The sequence below is a fragment of the Stenella coeruleoalba genome, assembly GCF_951394435.1.
Source record: "Stenella coeruleoalba genome assembly, chromosome: 16".
Classification (NCBI taxonomy): Eukaryota; Metazoa; Chordata; class Mammalia; order Artiodactyla; family Delphinidae; genus Stenella; species Stenella coeruleoalba.
The window spans coordinates 69,053,691-69,070,551 of NC_137162.1; the positions used below are offsets into that span (position 1 = coordinate 69,053,691).

The window sequence follows — 16,861 nt, forward strand, 5'->3', positions numbered from 1 at the left end:
CTCGGTTTCCCTGCCTCTACTCTCACCCCACACCACTCATCATACATGCCAGTGCACAGGTTATCCTTAGGGAAATACCAGTCTGACAACTCCCTAGCTGAATAGTCTGCATTGGCTCCCTACTGCCTACAGAACTAACTCCACAGTCCTCAGCAAGGCATAGGCAGCCCTTCAGGATCTGGTTCCAGCTTAGTTTTCCAACTTCATCTCTTGTCACTCTTTACCCATACCTCCCCTCCTGCCTCAAACTCCTCTCCATCTTTAAAGAGTAAACTTGAGTATCACTTCCTCTGATGATGCCCTAGCACAAGTAACCTCAGTCCCCACTGCACTTCTATACACTGTGCGTGCCTCTAAGGTACTATTTACTCATGGCCATAATCATTCAACTGTCCCTCTCCCTTACTGGTCTGTATAATCCTCAAGAGGAAGCACTGTATTCTATTTGTTGTTTCCTCAGTTCCTAGTGCAATGTTTGGCATAATAATTACATAATGGATATTCACTGAATGAAGAGTTGAATGACTGAATAAACTCCAAAGGGCTGTTTAATTATTTCCTTTTGCAGGATGTCTTATTGTTGTCTCTGTGAAGCATAACTGAAGTTTGCTATTTATTATAATTATATTTGTTGAAATGGAATTTGATCTGTATGTCACAATTCTACAGTAGAAAGAAATGCCAAAATAAGATGCAATTTAGAAACCTATAGTTGTGGTATAAATGTAGGCTGTTTGCAATTTTGATAATTTTTTAAAGACTTTGTTGCAAAATTATATTTTCTTTTTCCTCCCAGCCCCACCCCTTCTATAAACACCCTACACGTTTGTTTGTTTATGTTGCAGAGAAGCCTTCTGTATTGGTTTTTCCCCCCAGCTTTATTGAGATATAATTGACAAATAACATTGTGTAAACTTAAGGTGTACAATGTGGTGGTCTGATACACACATATATTATGAAATGATTACCAAAATAAGGTTAGTTAACACATCCATCATCTCACATAGTTACCTTTGTGTGTGTGTGTGTGGGTGTGCTGACAACATTTAAGATGTACTCTGTTAGCAATTTTCAAGGACACAATACAATATTGTTAACTACCTCACTGAGTTTTGCAACAGTCTTTCATTTCTGCAGAATCAGGTTGGTAAGCATCCCTTCCATTACTCCCAGGATGTGAGGCAACTTGGATAAACACATGCCATCAAAATGCTGTAGGTTTTTCTGTGAATGGATAGACAGCACCATGAAAATCTACTTATTTACTTATATCCCATCTTGTTTAAACAGATTTAAAACAGTTGATAGTTTTATTTATTTATTGCCTGCACCATGTGACTTGTGGGAGCTTAGTTCCCTAACCAGGGATCGAACCCAGGCCCAGGCAGTGAGCACGCCGAGTCCTAACCACTGGACCGCCAGGGAATTCCCTACTGTAACCTTTTAAAAGGTCAATGTCCAGATCCACCTGTCATTCAGCTGAGTTTGGGGATTACATAATACCCACTTAAGAGTTGAGTAGGAAGGCTGAGAGATTTCCAGTAATGGTAAATAAAGTCCTTATTTTCTTTTGGTTCTCAGCCTTTCAGTTTGCTTTAAGGAAAACTTAAATTTGGAAAACCAATAGCAAAACTAGTTTAAGCGTCATATACCTGAGAGATCCCAAAGGTGTCCTGTGTAGTTGTTTTTTTATTTTTTTAATTAAAATTTTCTTTTTTTTCAGTGGTAACTTGAATGTAAGATGGTTTAAGTTATTCATAGAAGGGCAATGCATACTATAAAAGCCTGGGAAATAATTAATGTGACAATAAAATTAATTTTTCTTCCTTAAAAAAAAATATACTCTTTTGTGCCTGACTTTTTTCTCTCAACATTATACCTTTGAGTTCATCCATGTGAACTGTTATTGTTATTGTGAATAACAATAATTTATTCTTGTTATTGTTGTATAGTATTCCATTATATGAATATCTCAAATATATGACATTTATTTATCTATTCTACTGAAAATGGATATTTTGGCTCTTTATAAGTTTTTGCTATTATGAAAAAAGCTGTTTTTGCTATTATGAAAAAGACATTTTTATCCATGTCTTTGGGTAGATGTATGCTCTCATTTCTCTTAGGGACATATATATAGAAAGAGGACATGTTGGGTCACAGCACATAGAACTCTAGCTGCAAAGGAATCTGGGAAATGTCTCAATTTCCAGCATCCATAGTACAAGAAGTTATGCCAGAGGGCTTAGAGATGATATTGGATGAGCCATTAGGCAGATTCTGATACAGAAATTAGAGAGTGGGCTAGGAAACAGAGTAAAAAACACAAGCCTGGGCTTCCCTGGTGTCACAGTGGTTGAGAGTCCGCCTGCCGATGCAGGGGACACGGGTTCGTGCCCCGGTCAGGGAGGATCCCACACGCGGCGGAGTGGCTGGGCTCGTGAGCCATGGCCACTGAGCCTGCGCGTCCGGAGCCTGTGCTCCGCAACGGGAGAGGCCACAACAGTGAGAGGCCCGCGTACAGCAAAAAGAAAAACAAAAAACCCAAAAACAAACAAAAAAACACAAGCCAGGGCTGCTTTGGAGGTCTAGATGACAGAAGCCAACTCATATTTCTTGTAAGGATATTGCTCTTCCTTTTTAGGATAAAGATTTGAAGTCTTGGAAGAGTGTCTAGTTGGCAAAGATCCAGTCATCTGTCCATTTCTTGGATAGGAGAGGACTGGATTGACTGTCTCACCAAAGTAGCATGCAATGAAGTACTTCCCCAAAAGGAAATGGGATGCTATTGCCAAGATGAAGAGATATGCACTTTGAAGTAAAAATCCACAAGTGCCCAGAGTTTAAAAAATAAGGAATGAGGGCTTCCCTGGTGGCACAGTGGTTGAGAATCTGCCTGCTAATGCAGGGGACATGGGTTCGAGCCCTGGTCTGGGAGGATCCCACAACTAGGTCCGTGAGCCACAACTAGTGAGCCTGCGTGTCTGGAGCCTGTGCTCCGCAACAAGAAAGGCCACGATAGTGAGAGGCCCTCGCACCACGATGAAGAGTGGCCCCCGCTTGCCACAACTAGAGAAAGCCCTCGCACAGAAACGAAGACCCAACACAGCAAAAATAAATTAATCAATAAAAAATAAAGAACGATATTTTGAATATCCAAATTACTTTTCATACATTCTGCTTGAGAGCCAACATCCCCATGAATTCTAACAGTTAGACAGAGGAGACCTGAGGTATTTTATGGGATCAGGTATATTGTAGTATAATTTACATACAGTAAACTCACCTTTTTTTAGATGTAGAGCACTGTAATCAATATATGGAATATTTCCAGACCCCCCAAAAATACAAAAAATGGGGGAAAAAGGATATGAAATATTCCCTTCATCCCCCAAATTTCCCGTGTGTCCCTTCCCTCATCCCTAGCCCCAACCCCAACCCCTGGCAACCACTGATTTGATTTCTGTCCCTACAGTTTTCCCTTTTCCAGAATGTTCTATAAGTACAAATATATAGTATATAGCTTTTAAATCTGACTTCTTTCATTTAGCAAAGAGATCATTTTGTTCAGTGGATTTGAATCCCTTTCCCCCTCCACTAGCAACATTTTTTCCCCAAAGAAACTTTTATGCAGAAACTTAATATTTGAGACAGACAGAAGTGGATATTGCTTTCATGATATCAGGGTAAGGAGCCCAAGTCCAAGGCTCTTTCTGCTGAAGGACATTGTAATTTACTCATGGAATTTTATTTATCCCGTGTATCTCACAGTTACAATCAGTTCAGAACCTCTGTGCTTTTTCAAAGTAGGTTTCTCGTTGCAGAAATGTTCACAGGGCATTGGAGGAAGACATGGCCTGGGAAAACTATCAGAAATGCTAAAAGATTTCTAGCCCTTAAATTAAATTATGGATTCTTACTTATTTAGTTGATTTTCTTGCTAAAAATGTTCAGTTCAGGTCCACTAGGTGTCAGTTGCCATCTCTCACATCTTTTTAAACCTGCTTCTTATAAATACCACTGTTAACCACTAAAATGGCAAGTGTTCAGATATCGCTCTATCCAAACAAACCTGAAAGGAAGACTCCTGAAGATGTGGCTTCTAGACCCGTGCTGTCCAATGTGGTGGTCGGTCATCAGCCATACCAGGCTACCACTGAAGACCTGAAATGTAGCAAGTCCAAATTAAGATGTGCTTTAAGTACAAAGTACACACCAGATTTAGTAGACTCAGTAAAAAAAAGAATGTAAAAATAACTCCTTAACAATTTTTATATTAATTGAAATGATATCTTAATGTTATTGTGTTAACAAAGTATGTTATTAAAACTAATTTCTGCCTTGTAAGGTGTGACTATGAGGCAATTTAAAATCACGTGTAGGTCTTATTTATGGCTTGTATTATATTTCTATGGGACAGCACTGATTAGACAGATTGCTGACTGTGCATTTTCCCAAGAAGGACCCCAGATACACACTTCTCCAGTCTGGATCTCAGCGATCACAAGAGACCCACGCCAATTCCATGTTTTGGAAGCTCTTAGTAAGTTAAAAAATGGGAAACGTAGGCTTCCCTGGTGGTGCAGTGGTTGAGAGTCCACCTGCCGATGCAGGGGACACGGGTTCATGCCCCAGTCCGGGAAGATGCCGCGGAGCGGCTGGGCCCGTGAGCCATGGCCGCTGAGCCTGCGCATCCGGAGCCTGTGCTCCGCAACGGGAGAGGCCACAACAGTGAGAGCCCTGCGTACAGCCAAAAAAAAAAAAAAAAAAAAAAAAAGGGAAACGCCAAAAGTAGAGTTCCACAAATGGTTTTATATTTTCATATTGCAAAATTTTATATTTAACACAGCAACACTTTTAATATAAAAAGTGCATCACAATGTAACGTACTGTACCAGCCATAATTTAAGATTTATAAAAAAGAGAGCAATAAAGGTGATGTGGTCCAGTTATAGAGGACAATTTGAAAGTTAGTAAAGGAACTTCTTCCCATCTCTTGATTTGCTTTTGTAAATTGTATGTATGATCTTATTTGGAGATGACATCAGAAGTCTAAACTGGAGGTCCTTTGCGAATATGAGGTCTGAGCCCAATGGTCTACCGGCCACCACCACGCTCCACTCCCAGTGGTTGGTTGTCTTTCCTTTCATCTTTCTTATACATCTGCAACCTGTACCTTCTATGTGCCAGGCACTCTGCCTTATACTTTACAACGTTACTTTGAATGCTTACAACAACCTGCAGAAGAGGTGCCATTGTTAGAGAGTGAAAGGGTGACTGCTAATTCTACCCCAAACTCCTCTCAGCTGTAACGTCCTTTGAGGGGTGGGGTGATGGGCGTTTTGGACAGAAAAGGATAATAAATAACAGAGGAAAGGAGTGACGAGAAATGAATCCCCTGCTGCTTGTCTACATACAACTAAGCAATCCTTCTCCCCCGTGTGGCATCCAGACTCACCTAGAAAGCTCTTTTTCAGGAACTGTTTGCCTGTGTGTATGCTAGACTGCCTCAAATTGGAGGCATTTTAAAACTTATTATCTGGAAGACCAGGAGGAAAGCTATCGCTGGTGCCTTCCACGAGAGAGCCACCTCCTCGCTACAGATTACCACTTCAAACCCCGCGACAGGCGGATGAAGCTTTGCCAACTGGGCTCTCAGGCTCTTATTCTCCTCCATGTATATGCCCTTTATGCCTGTAAAGTCGGTCTTTGTTTGTGACTATGTCAGTCGGAGCCAAGGGAGTTTCTTTTTTCTCTGTGACTGGAACCACGGTGAGACATTCTCCGCAATCCAGCGCGTGATACACTTCAGCGCTGTGTGGGCAGAAAACAAGGCGGAGGGAGCTCTTGAATACGCTTTTCACCTGGTTTAAACAAGAGCTTTGATTTCCCCTTGCTCTTAATTATTATAGAGCTTGAAGTGAAGGCAGGATTCATAGAGCTGTTTAAGAAAAAAACAACAAAACTGTTACAGGATGCTTGGATTTTAACACTCAAAATTATGGCTGAAACAATCCCACAGCACTTCTGGAAAATGGTAGAATTCTGGGTGGTCTTTTAGCTTAGGCAGATTTTCTGTTCTTTTCTAATGCACCTCTATATGTTGGCTACTTATAAAAGGCAACCGAGATATCTTCTTCATAAAACTGGAGCTGGTTAGAAAAGGCTTCTCCTCTTACACGTTTATTGCGCCTCTACTGTGTGCTGTGCAAAGACAAATAAGGTCTTTGTTCTCCAGCAGCTGGAAGTCAAGGGGAGGCGTGAGAAAGTGGACAAATGCAATAGGGCTCCCAGGTGGCCTGCTGCATCTTGAAGGACAGGTAGTATTAGGTAAAGAAGAGTGGGTAGAGGTTTTGTTTTTTTTGTTTGTTTGTATTAATAGACTTTATTTTTAAGAGTAGTTTTAGGTTCACAGCAAAATGAGCATAAGGTACAGAGATTTCCCATATGCCCCTTGCCCCCAGGTACATAAACCTTCCCCATTATCAACATCCCCACCAGAGTGGTGCATTTGTTACAATCCATGAACCTACGCTGACACATCATTATCACCCAAAGTCCATTGTTTACATTAGGGTTCATGCTTGCTGTTATACATTCTATGGGGTTAGACAACTGTATAATGACATGTATCCATCATTATAGTATCATACAAAGTATTTTCACTGTCCTAAAATACCCTGTGCTCTACCTATTCATCCCTTCCCTCTGCCCCCGCACCTCAGCCCCTGGCAACCAGTGATCCTTTTACTGTCGCCATAGTTTTGCCTTTTCCAGGATGTCATATAGAGTTGGAATCATACAGTAGTCTTTTCAGATTGGCTTCCTTCACCTAGTAACATGCATTTAAGGTTCCTCTGTGTCTTTTCACGGCCTGATAACTCACTTCTTTTTAGCACTCAATAATATTTCATTATCTGAATATGCCACAGTTTATTTATTCATTCACCTACGGAACATCTTGGTTGTTTCTGAGTTTTGGCAGTGATAGGTATTTTAATTAGATAGAGTAGAACTTGTAAAGCCACAAGGCGATGAAAGCAGATCCCTTCTGGAAACCTCTAAGTGGCGTATAGAGTGCTGCATGGATGCTGACAGAGAAGACTCATCCTTCATCTGGAGGCTCATTCCAAAACCACAGTGTGGATCCTATTAGTCTGGTGGCACTCCCATTATTATAATGTGTCACCTCATAGATCTTGCCTGGAAATAGATATAGTAATGTCCTATATATGTATGATTCACGAGTTTATTCAGTTAATTTTATAATCTTACTTAAAAGTCTATTAGGATGACTTTAAGTTATGGGTTATGTTATGAAAATCAAGTCAAGGGAAATAGTAACTTGTGGGTTTGCATACAGTTTGGCCTTCTTATGACTCAAGGAACTGTGTGGTTTTGGGTTTTGGTGAGTGTGCATTGCATATTTTGGACAGGTGCCCGACTTCAGAGGTTGGTGATGGTGGTGGTAATCTGTCCAATTTAGCTGAATTCTGATGAGCCACCCTTTATTTAGAAATGAACTAAATAATAAACGAGTCACTCTGAAAGCACAGTCTACAGCCTCGTTAACAGGAAAACAATTATTGCTCCTGTTCAATACTTATGAACTAAGTGAGGTTTACATGACAGATGCAATTATGCCTTTAGCATGTCTGTGATCAATCAGATCAATATTTCACTTGAAGAATCTAAAGGCACCTCTTTTTCTCCCTGGAAGACTTTATTTCATCTCTTAATGCAACAAACATTGGTTGATTTTGTAATATTCTCTCTCAAACACACTTCAAGCATTGGTGAGCTTCATCAGTAATGGCGTCCTTGACAGAGTCAGGTCCTCAGCGCTTGAGAGCATTTCACTTGTGAAAGCACTTTGAAAAGTATATGGTGTTATGTTAATCCTAGCTATCATTATTCTATTTTTTTACCCCCCCCTTTTGTCAGAACAATGAAACAGCTCAATGTGGGGATCTCTGTTTTACACTATTGAACTATCAATAAATCATGTCGTAAAGATATTCAATCCTTTGACTCAACAGTCCCAAACTCAGAGATAAATCCTAAGTAAACAATTCTGCAGAAGCAAATCTCCCTGCCCTTCCTCCCCTCAGTTATTATGGTATTGTTTTCTATAGGTTAGATGGAGGAAACTCAATTAAAACAAGCAAAGAAAGTGGAAACGTTCTAAATATCTAACATTGAGGAAATGTTTTAATAACCAAATATATGCAGAAATATTATGCCAAATTGATATGCTAGTTGGGAAGGCTGGTATAGAAAGTTGCTTATAGTATATCATGTAAAAAAGCAGAATATGAATTGATCCATGTAGAAAAACATAAAATAAGCCTATAGGAATGAAACTATGACATTAGAATTTGGAGCAGGTTAGGGAGATGGAATTTATTGTGCTATTCTTTTACTGAAATATTTCTTAATACTGATGTGATATCTTCTCGATGACATTAAAATTAGAGACTTATAGGTCTTTAATCCAAAGAGTGCCACAAAATTTCACACTAAGGCAAATTTGAAAAGAAACTATTGATATTTCTCATGGGACCAACAAACCATCATCACATTCAAAGCATGTTTGTTAGATGTTCTTGGTTTGTGACTGAGGATTACTAATACTTGCCCTCTAGTGGCTTAAAGTTGGAAACAGAAAATTTTGGTTTAATTTTTGGTTACTGCTGCTAATGTCCCTGTTTTTGAAGATGACAATATTTATTTTTAAATTGCTGTTCATGTGGAGTGTGACCAAAAAGCATATTATGGTCAGTCCCGCCCAACCTAAACCTAGCCTTTGTAGCTCAGAGCTATTTATAAGGTTCATGAGGGCAGAGCAGCACAAGAGTTGGGAACCTGGGCTTTGCAATGGAAAAAACTGGATATTCTGAGGTTCTGATACATACCAGCTGGGTGACCTTGGGCACATTCATCACCTTGCTCTCGTCATCTACTAAGTGGGGATAACGATAGTACTGCTTAATGGTGTTCTTTGCATGAGGAAATGCTTTTGGAATGTGTAGCGTAGAGTGTATAGGACATAACGTGCTATTATCATTACTATTTTTCCAGTACTGATTCTGGTGCTATAGCTATTGATCTTGGTGCTGAGGATGAACAAAGAAATATAAGAAAAATGGGGCTTTAAGAGGATTTCCAACTGCTTAAGCAGATATGTTTCCATGCAATAGTGAAAATACATAGAAAGTAAATACTAAAGGGATAATAAAACTATGTATCATTGCTCCTAAGACAGAAGTTTTCACATTTTATGTCTATTGGGATATATCTAATAATTGGTAGTGACTTATTTAATAATTGGCAACATCTTTTCATTTTTAGTGGTATATAAAATAATGGTGCATCTCTTAACTGTGTCTCAGATTCAACGAAATATGGTAGTAAGCAGTGATATGCAACCTTTAAAACAATATTTACCATGAACCAGGTAAAGGGTGAAACGGATTATAAGCATTATCAAACATAATCCTTAGAAATTCTATGAATTTGTAAAATGGAAAAACCACTGGAGAAATCAATGAATCTTAAGGCAGTGAGGTTATAAAGGACTCTTAAGGTCAGACTTAAGCTAACTTGCTAAATAAGGACAGTCAATTTGGATAAGCCCCAAGAAAAGGCGTAGAGATTCCAGGAAGAGAGATGCTGCCAGTGCGATGTCCTGCTTGGAGAAATTGTGTTATGGTACAGTTACCTGTGTGGCTGCTCTGGCTACTCATTCCTTACTGGGACCTCCCACACCTTTACTGTATTCCTTTAAAGGGAGGATCTGGTACAGCTTTTCTTTAGTCTGATTTCTCCTCATCCATTTTGCTTTGGAATTTAATTGCTTAAAGCAGAGTTTCTCAGCCTGAGCACTACTGACATTTGGGGCAGGATACTTCTTTGTTGTGGAGGCTTTGCTGGGCATTGTGGGATATTCAGCATCATCCCTGGCCTCTACCCGCCAGATGCTAGCAGCACCTCCCAGTTGTGACAACCAAAAATTGCCAAACGTCCCCGGGGGGAGCAAAATCACCCACAGTTAAGAACCACTGGCTTGAAAAGATCATACCTGCCATTTTATTATTTTATTTGTGTGTGTGTGTGTGTGTGTGTGTGTGTGTGTGTGTGTGTGTGTGTGTGTGTATGTTAAGGAAGAACATTCACAAACTTTAGGATTTTTGCTTTGTTTTGTTTTGTTTTGCGGTACGCGGGCCTCTCACTGTTGTGGCCTCTCCCGTTGCGGAGCACAGGCTCTGGACGCGCAGGCTCCGGACGCGCAGGCTCAGCGGCCATGGCTCACGGGTCTAGCCGCTCTGCGGCATGTGGGATCTTCCCGGACCGGGGCACGAACCCGTGTCCCCTGCATCGGCAGGCGGACTCTCAACCACTGCGCCACCAGGGAAGCCCAGGATATTTTTTTTAAACAACTCTTCTATCTTGCTATGAAGTCTTGCCAGTGGACCACAATGATGCCGTTGTGTGTAAGTCTAACAAGCATCTGCTCACTTGCCCGTTTACTATTAATTCTGAAGTGTGATGGGGGTAGGGGATCGGTCCCTGAGAAGCATTTTCTTTTTCTTTTGAAATACCTTTAGATTTATAGAGGAGTCGCAAAGATGGTACAGAATGTTCCTGTATAGAGTCCTCCCAACTTCCTCTAATGTTGACATCTTACATAATCGTGGTACATTTATGAAAACTAATATCTTAACATTGATTGATACAATACTATTAACTAAATTGTAGATTTTATTTAGATTTTCTCAGTTTTCCCATAAACCTCTTTTTTTCTGCTCCAGGGTCCAATCCAGGATCACTCACTGCATTTAGAGAGAGTGTAGCTTGTTTTTTTGGTTTGTTTTTAATGGAAAGAATACAATGCATTCCTGGAAGACTGCTGATTCTCAGATGACAGATAGTGAGCACAATTTTCTAAGTGGGGGGAGTTATCCCCAAACTCCATGGGGAGTTTAGCACTCACTGAGCTGAAAAGTTCCCTAATTTCTGCTTAAAATAGAAAGTGGAATTGACACTCTCCAAGGAAAAAACAGCTCTAATGGTACCTAGTTTCTAAATCTCTGAAAAAAAAGAAAAAAGCCTAAAGATGACTTCTGTCTTGACTCTTAGTCTAAACCGGCCTCATTTCACAGTTTTTCTATAAATGATAAATGCTAATGAAGTGAACCAAAGGTACAGTCCCAAATTGCTGTTTCATATTTAGGACAAGCTGAATCGTTCTTTTCCAATTCTACTTGACAAATACAACATGAACACAAAGTGACATGGAAAAGCTGTAATCTACTGAACCTGGTAAATGTGAGTTGTAAGTAATCGCAGTTGCTTCTTCGTCTCATTTGCTGTTCAACCATTTCTCATTATATGATCCCCTAAAGTCAACCTGATTCAGGAGCAGATCAATACTAGGGAAACTCTTTTGTCTTCTGTTAGGTCATAAAGTTTAAAAGATGCTTAAGTCAATATTCCTTTTAATAATGTGTCTTTCAGAAATGCCCGGGTTCCCCCTTCTTGTTATATAATTAATTGAGCTGCCTGCCACCCACAAGGTATAGTCATTCCCTCCCATAATTCTCCTTTGGCCTAACTGCCATTCTGTTTTCAGTTCTGTCTTTAGATATTTCTTTTTTTCCCCAGTAGTGTTGGGCATGCTTTGTACTTAGTTTTATCTTTCCATGCTTTTGCTTCTAAATGTCAGCATAATTTTTCTGCCTTATAATATTGGAGATGTCATAACCATCCATCAGCTCAGTAGAAGAGCAGAAAAGATTAGATATCATTTATCTGTATTGGTTGTTCATTGTAATGACCCAGTGGACAACATGAACAGATAATCTGTTGCTTTGATGGAAACTAATTATTCTGAAGCATGACAGCATCGAAATAGCTTTTGTGACACTGTTTTTAAAAATGACGCTACCTAGTCATTATTAGTGCAAGCAGAAGTTCAGTCGTGTTCTCTGATGAGTGCCCTACATAAGCAACAAAACAGTTTGGATCTTTTATTACTCCTTTACGGGAAAAAATTTAAAATTTAGGAACTTTAAAATTTCAATTGACAGTCAAATATAAGGGCTATCCAATAAAATTTTCTTAATGTGAAATAAACTACTATTCCCTAGAGAAAAGTAAAAGTACAATTAGAAGATAATTTTGCTTCTAAGGGTTAATGTAGCTTGATTTTTATTTTGCTGCTGGTGATTGTACTAACTATGGAGTTTGGGGAATAAAGTTGCCATGAGTTAAAATTCATTTCTGATGGAATTGCCTAAGTGAAAAGCATGGTTCTATGGTTAATCCTTTTTTTAAAAAAGAATATATCCTTGTAGTTTGTTTATTTTGGCCATGCCATGCAGCTTGCAAGATCTGACCAGGGATAGAACCCATGCCGCCTGCAGTGAAAGCATGGAGTCCTAACTACTAGACTGCCAGGGAATTCTTTAATTCTTAAAATAACAAAATTTATCTGCACAAGTAGGAGAGGAGGTTTTGTTTTATGTGTGTTTATGTGCAAACCTTAAAAAAAAAACAGTATACTGATGGATTTCTATTTTTATGTCGTTTCTAAAATGCTAGAGAAACTTAATCAATACTCTAAGATAGCATTCATATTATTGGCACCACTAATAACCAAATCAAGATTTGTATATTATTACTGACCATAGCAGAGATGCACTTTCACTACTGTGTGTCTTGGTTTGAGAACAGAAGCAAATTAAATAACTTCACATGCCAAATGTTTCCCTTTCTTATAACAGGTTCTGCAAAAGCTTTGTGGATGCTTTAGATGATGACAGACCATGGCTAATATATTGAATACATTAAACAGGTTTACATTTACACAAGCTACACTTGTTGTAAAAAATTACTGCTGTAATAACATTTGAACAATGCTGAAGTAGGTAGAATAAAAAGTAAAGAGTCCTTCTACTTTCTACTTATTTTGGTTTCCTCAATCCCATCCCTTCCTCAGATGGTGCATATCTTTCCAGGCTTTTTTCCATGCATTTATGTACAAGTCTGTGTACACACACATACACACACACCCCTCAATGGACCGTGTTATGGATATTCTATAGAATGTTTTGCAACTTTTTTTTTCACCTAAAAATATGTTTTGAGTACTTTTTTACATATGTGTATATGACTTTAAAAAATTGGTCATGCCTATTTTAATTATTATATCACTCTGTGAAATAATGTTTGCTCTTTCATACTAGCTTCTATTTTAGGAAGTCTCCTTCAGACACAGATAAATTGGAAGAAAACCCCAATTTGAGCCTCAGCTAGTTAAATGGCTGACTTGGGTTGACACTTCTGACCACATCCAAAGAGAGAACTCATCCCATGGTTAGAGGGAACGTGAGCGCCTGATTCGGTGTAGATGCAGGTGGAAATCTAGCTCTGACATAAAAAAGCAAGTCACCTCTCTGGGCTTCAGGTTTCCCATTTGAAAATGGGAGCTAGGGTGGATTGGGTCAGATTTGGTCCTGTCCCTGTCCAAATCTTACATCCTCTATTTCTGTTTCCTGAGCTAAAAGCTGCATTTTGACAGGGGGTAATTCTTCTGGGATTAGTTATAATTGTGTGCTAGTGACAGACATTCAAAATGTTAAGTATGAACATTCAGGTCTATTTTTAGACCTGAAAGCATAGTGGGCATATGCTTCTGTCCTTGAAAACGCCTCTTGGGATGACCTTTTTCATCACCAAGGTATGATAATGCTAACCAACAGGGAGAGAAACAGACACCCTGCTCCTTTTGTAGCCAGCTAGGAAAGCTACATTGGAAGACTTACTTGTTATTACAACTTGTTATTGCAATCCTCTAAAGATGATTCTAGTTATACCCTTAACTAGCATTTGAAACCTGTAGTTAATTTTAGAATCAATACTGTACAGATGATGCTTATCAACAGATGTTCTTTTATCACATTTACTTTTAGAATGATGGGTTCAGACATCATAAAAATAATAATACAAGCAGCTAACATTAATGACCTCTCACTATGTGTCAGGCACTGTTCTAAGCACTTTAAAAGTCACTCAAAACTCTATAAAATAGTTTACAGATGGGGAAAGTGAGACTCATGAAAGAATAAGTAATTTGTCCAAAGGCACAGAGTTGCAACTATATGATGCAAATGGCATGCAAACTCCTATTCAAGGGAAGAAAGTGAGGGGTTAACTGAATAGTTACGTAGTTATAAAATGACTAGAAATTTAACCTGAAGGTGGAGATAGATCTGGCCATATGCAGATGGCAAGTGCTTGGTGCTGCTGCCTTCTCATGACGCTCTGAGGAGTCTTGACTTGAAAGTGGTCCCCTGTTTCTCAGGCACACTCATCGTGCTGCCTATTGTAGTCAGTCCTTTAAAAATACATAAACAAAGCAATTCCTTATGTTCTTTCCGCAGCTACAGAACATTCAGGCTGACTTTGCAAAGCCCCTGCCCTGGCAGACAAGCCCTGGTGTTGGAATCTGCAAAGTTGATGATTAGTCAAAATAGTCTGGACTGCAGCCACAGGACATCTTGTAGCACAATCAAGCACCACTTCATCATGCCTGGGGACAGGAGTTTTACCGCTAAGTTTCCATCAGGAGCCAGGAGCCAGGGCACAGCTCAGCAGCTAATTAGACAAGGCAACATACAAGGCTAGTACACGCCAACTTCAATAGACTGGAGTGGTGGACCTGTCAAACGAATCTGTCTTGCCCTCTGTGCTTTATACCCATTACTGTACCTGGTTGAACATTAACACTCAGAAATCTGCTGATTTTCTCCAATATCCTGGCCCATGCAGAGAAGAAGCTGAAAAGGAACTGTATGTCTTTAAGGTAGTTCCATGCTTCATTATCTTGAAAAGCATCAATCTTCAACTAATTGTTAAAGAAGCACCACAAGATGTAGAAATGTTGAAAGGATGGGTGAAAATGCAGTGTATGGACTTTTTAGTGTCTCTGCTACGATTTCCTCTCTTTTCCTGTGATGTTTGCTTTGAAAAATATCAAGACTTTAAAAAAATGAAAAAGGCTTCCCTCTTGAGACGAAAGCCAACAAGTTGTTTCCTTTCTTTTTGCTTCTGCGTCTCTTAAAAGATTAAGGTTTAAACAAAAATCTTAGGGGAGTGTGTGTGTGTGTGTGTGTGTGTGTGTGTGTGTGTGTTTAACAAATTGCCAAATTATAAAGGCAGATACTCTAGAAAGTTTATAAATAAATATCTAGAATACAAAGACAATATCAAAAATACTTAAACATGCAGCAGTAGCAGCAACAATAAGTCAAATATTTTTTATCAGTTTGGGATATATGCTTGATCACTTCAGCAATTAAGCCTATGCAATGTGCCAGCTCTAAAGATGCCAATTTGTGTGTGTGTGTGTGTGTGTGTCTGTTTTCATCAGAAAACCTCAAATCAGTCTCTACTAGATATGGGAGAAGAAGCAAAAGATGTTGAAACTTCAAGGAGACTCATGGAATCATCTTGTTCAATCCTGTCACTTCACAGATGAGAAAACTCAGAGTGGACATACCCATTGCCACCACCCTCTACTGCTACGGCCCCACTGCTTTTTCTACAACACCATGCTGTCATGCTATAGGAATTTGGGGGTAGAACCTCTTTTTATAAGCTGAGATACTTGGGGCCAAATCCACCCCAGAATCTTGAGGCCTAGAAACAATGACTTCAAGAGACCCACTCCAGCCTTCCGCTTATAATCTGCCTAGAGAAAAAGTTAATTGTGTATTTATGAGAGTGAGGTACTGTTGTCTTCTGATTAATTTCAGGGAAAAAATATGTTTGGAGTTGAGTCATCATGTGCTGAGTTACACACTTCTCTTCTGGGTAGGGCAGTGCGCCCTGCTAATCACAGAGAGAGGAGCAAAGTGGTTGAATAGGAAGCCCTGATTTACCGCTAACTGAATAGAAATTAAAAATAAAATAATATGATTGTTTTCTCTGGAGCGACAGAGCTATGTGACATGCCATCCAAAAGTAGATCCCAAAATCTATGAGTGTGACTGACAAAGGGTAGGCTTCCTTTTGCTCATTTTCAACTTGATGAATAAAATTTCCAATCACATGATATTATTGTTAGAATTGCTAATACTAGTAACAAAAAACACTTTGAATGTGGAAACTGGAGACTTGGGTCCTAGATCCAGTCTCCTGACCCAGTATCTAGGTTTCTGCCTATCCTTAAATATTGAATCTCTTTGGGCCTCAGTTCCTACAAATGGAAAATGAGTGGATTGAAGTGAGCTTGTAGTTAAGGGTATTTCCAAGTCTGAATGATCCTCTGATTTTAACAGTTTCAGTATTACTGCTATGAAATAGTTTTTTCTCTCATTGTTTGACTTGTTCCTGGGTATGTGGGGTTCAACTCAATGTGGGCCAATTGGCCTCCTTCATTTCATGTCCATGGATACAGCTCCTCACAAAAACAGATTTTTTTTTTTAATACAAAGTGCTATTCATGGCATAGATTACACATAGGTAAGGGCACACCAATTGCTACAATTGAGGAAAAAAAAAGTCTCAAAATGCATGTCCTACTAACTGTTAACCTCATTTAGGAAGCAGAGGTAAACAAATGCTATCTTTGCTGATCCTAAGGTTGTATACTGAATTTAGATTTACCCAAAAGTGAGGGCTGGGTATGGAGGGCTGGGTGTGAAGGACGAGGGCTGAGTGGGTGACGTGGAGAGACTTGGAACGTAAAAACTATGGAACCAACCTCACTGTGATCTCAGGACCTGAAAGCACAAGGTGCACACAGGTTTTTTGTTTTGTTTTGGTTTTGGTTTTTTGGACCAGTGTTACCTGGAAC

General features: G+C 39.4%; 1 long non-coding RNA gene across 1 annotated transcript in view; it reads right to left on the minus strand.

Annotated features, from left to right (window-relative positions):
- Positions 1-877: 877 nt before the first annotated feature.
- LOC307175542 overlaps positions 878-16,861 on the minus strand; it is a 96,576-nt gene continuing 80,592 nt past the window's right edge. Inside the window, exons 2-4 of the long non-coding RNA XR_013824350.1 lie at positions 14,256-14,398; positions 4,073-4,164; positions 878-1,224 (exon numbers count right to left, since the gene is read on the minus strand). This is a non-coding gene — a long non-coding RNA (uncharacterized lncRNA). The remainder of the gene's footprint in view (positions 1,225-4,072; positions 4,165-14,255; positions 14,399-16,861) is intronic.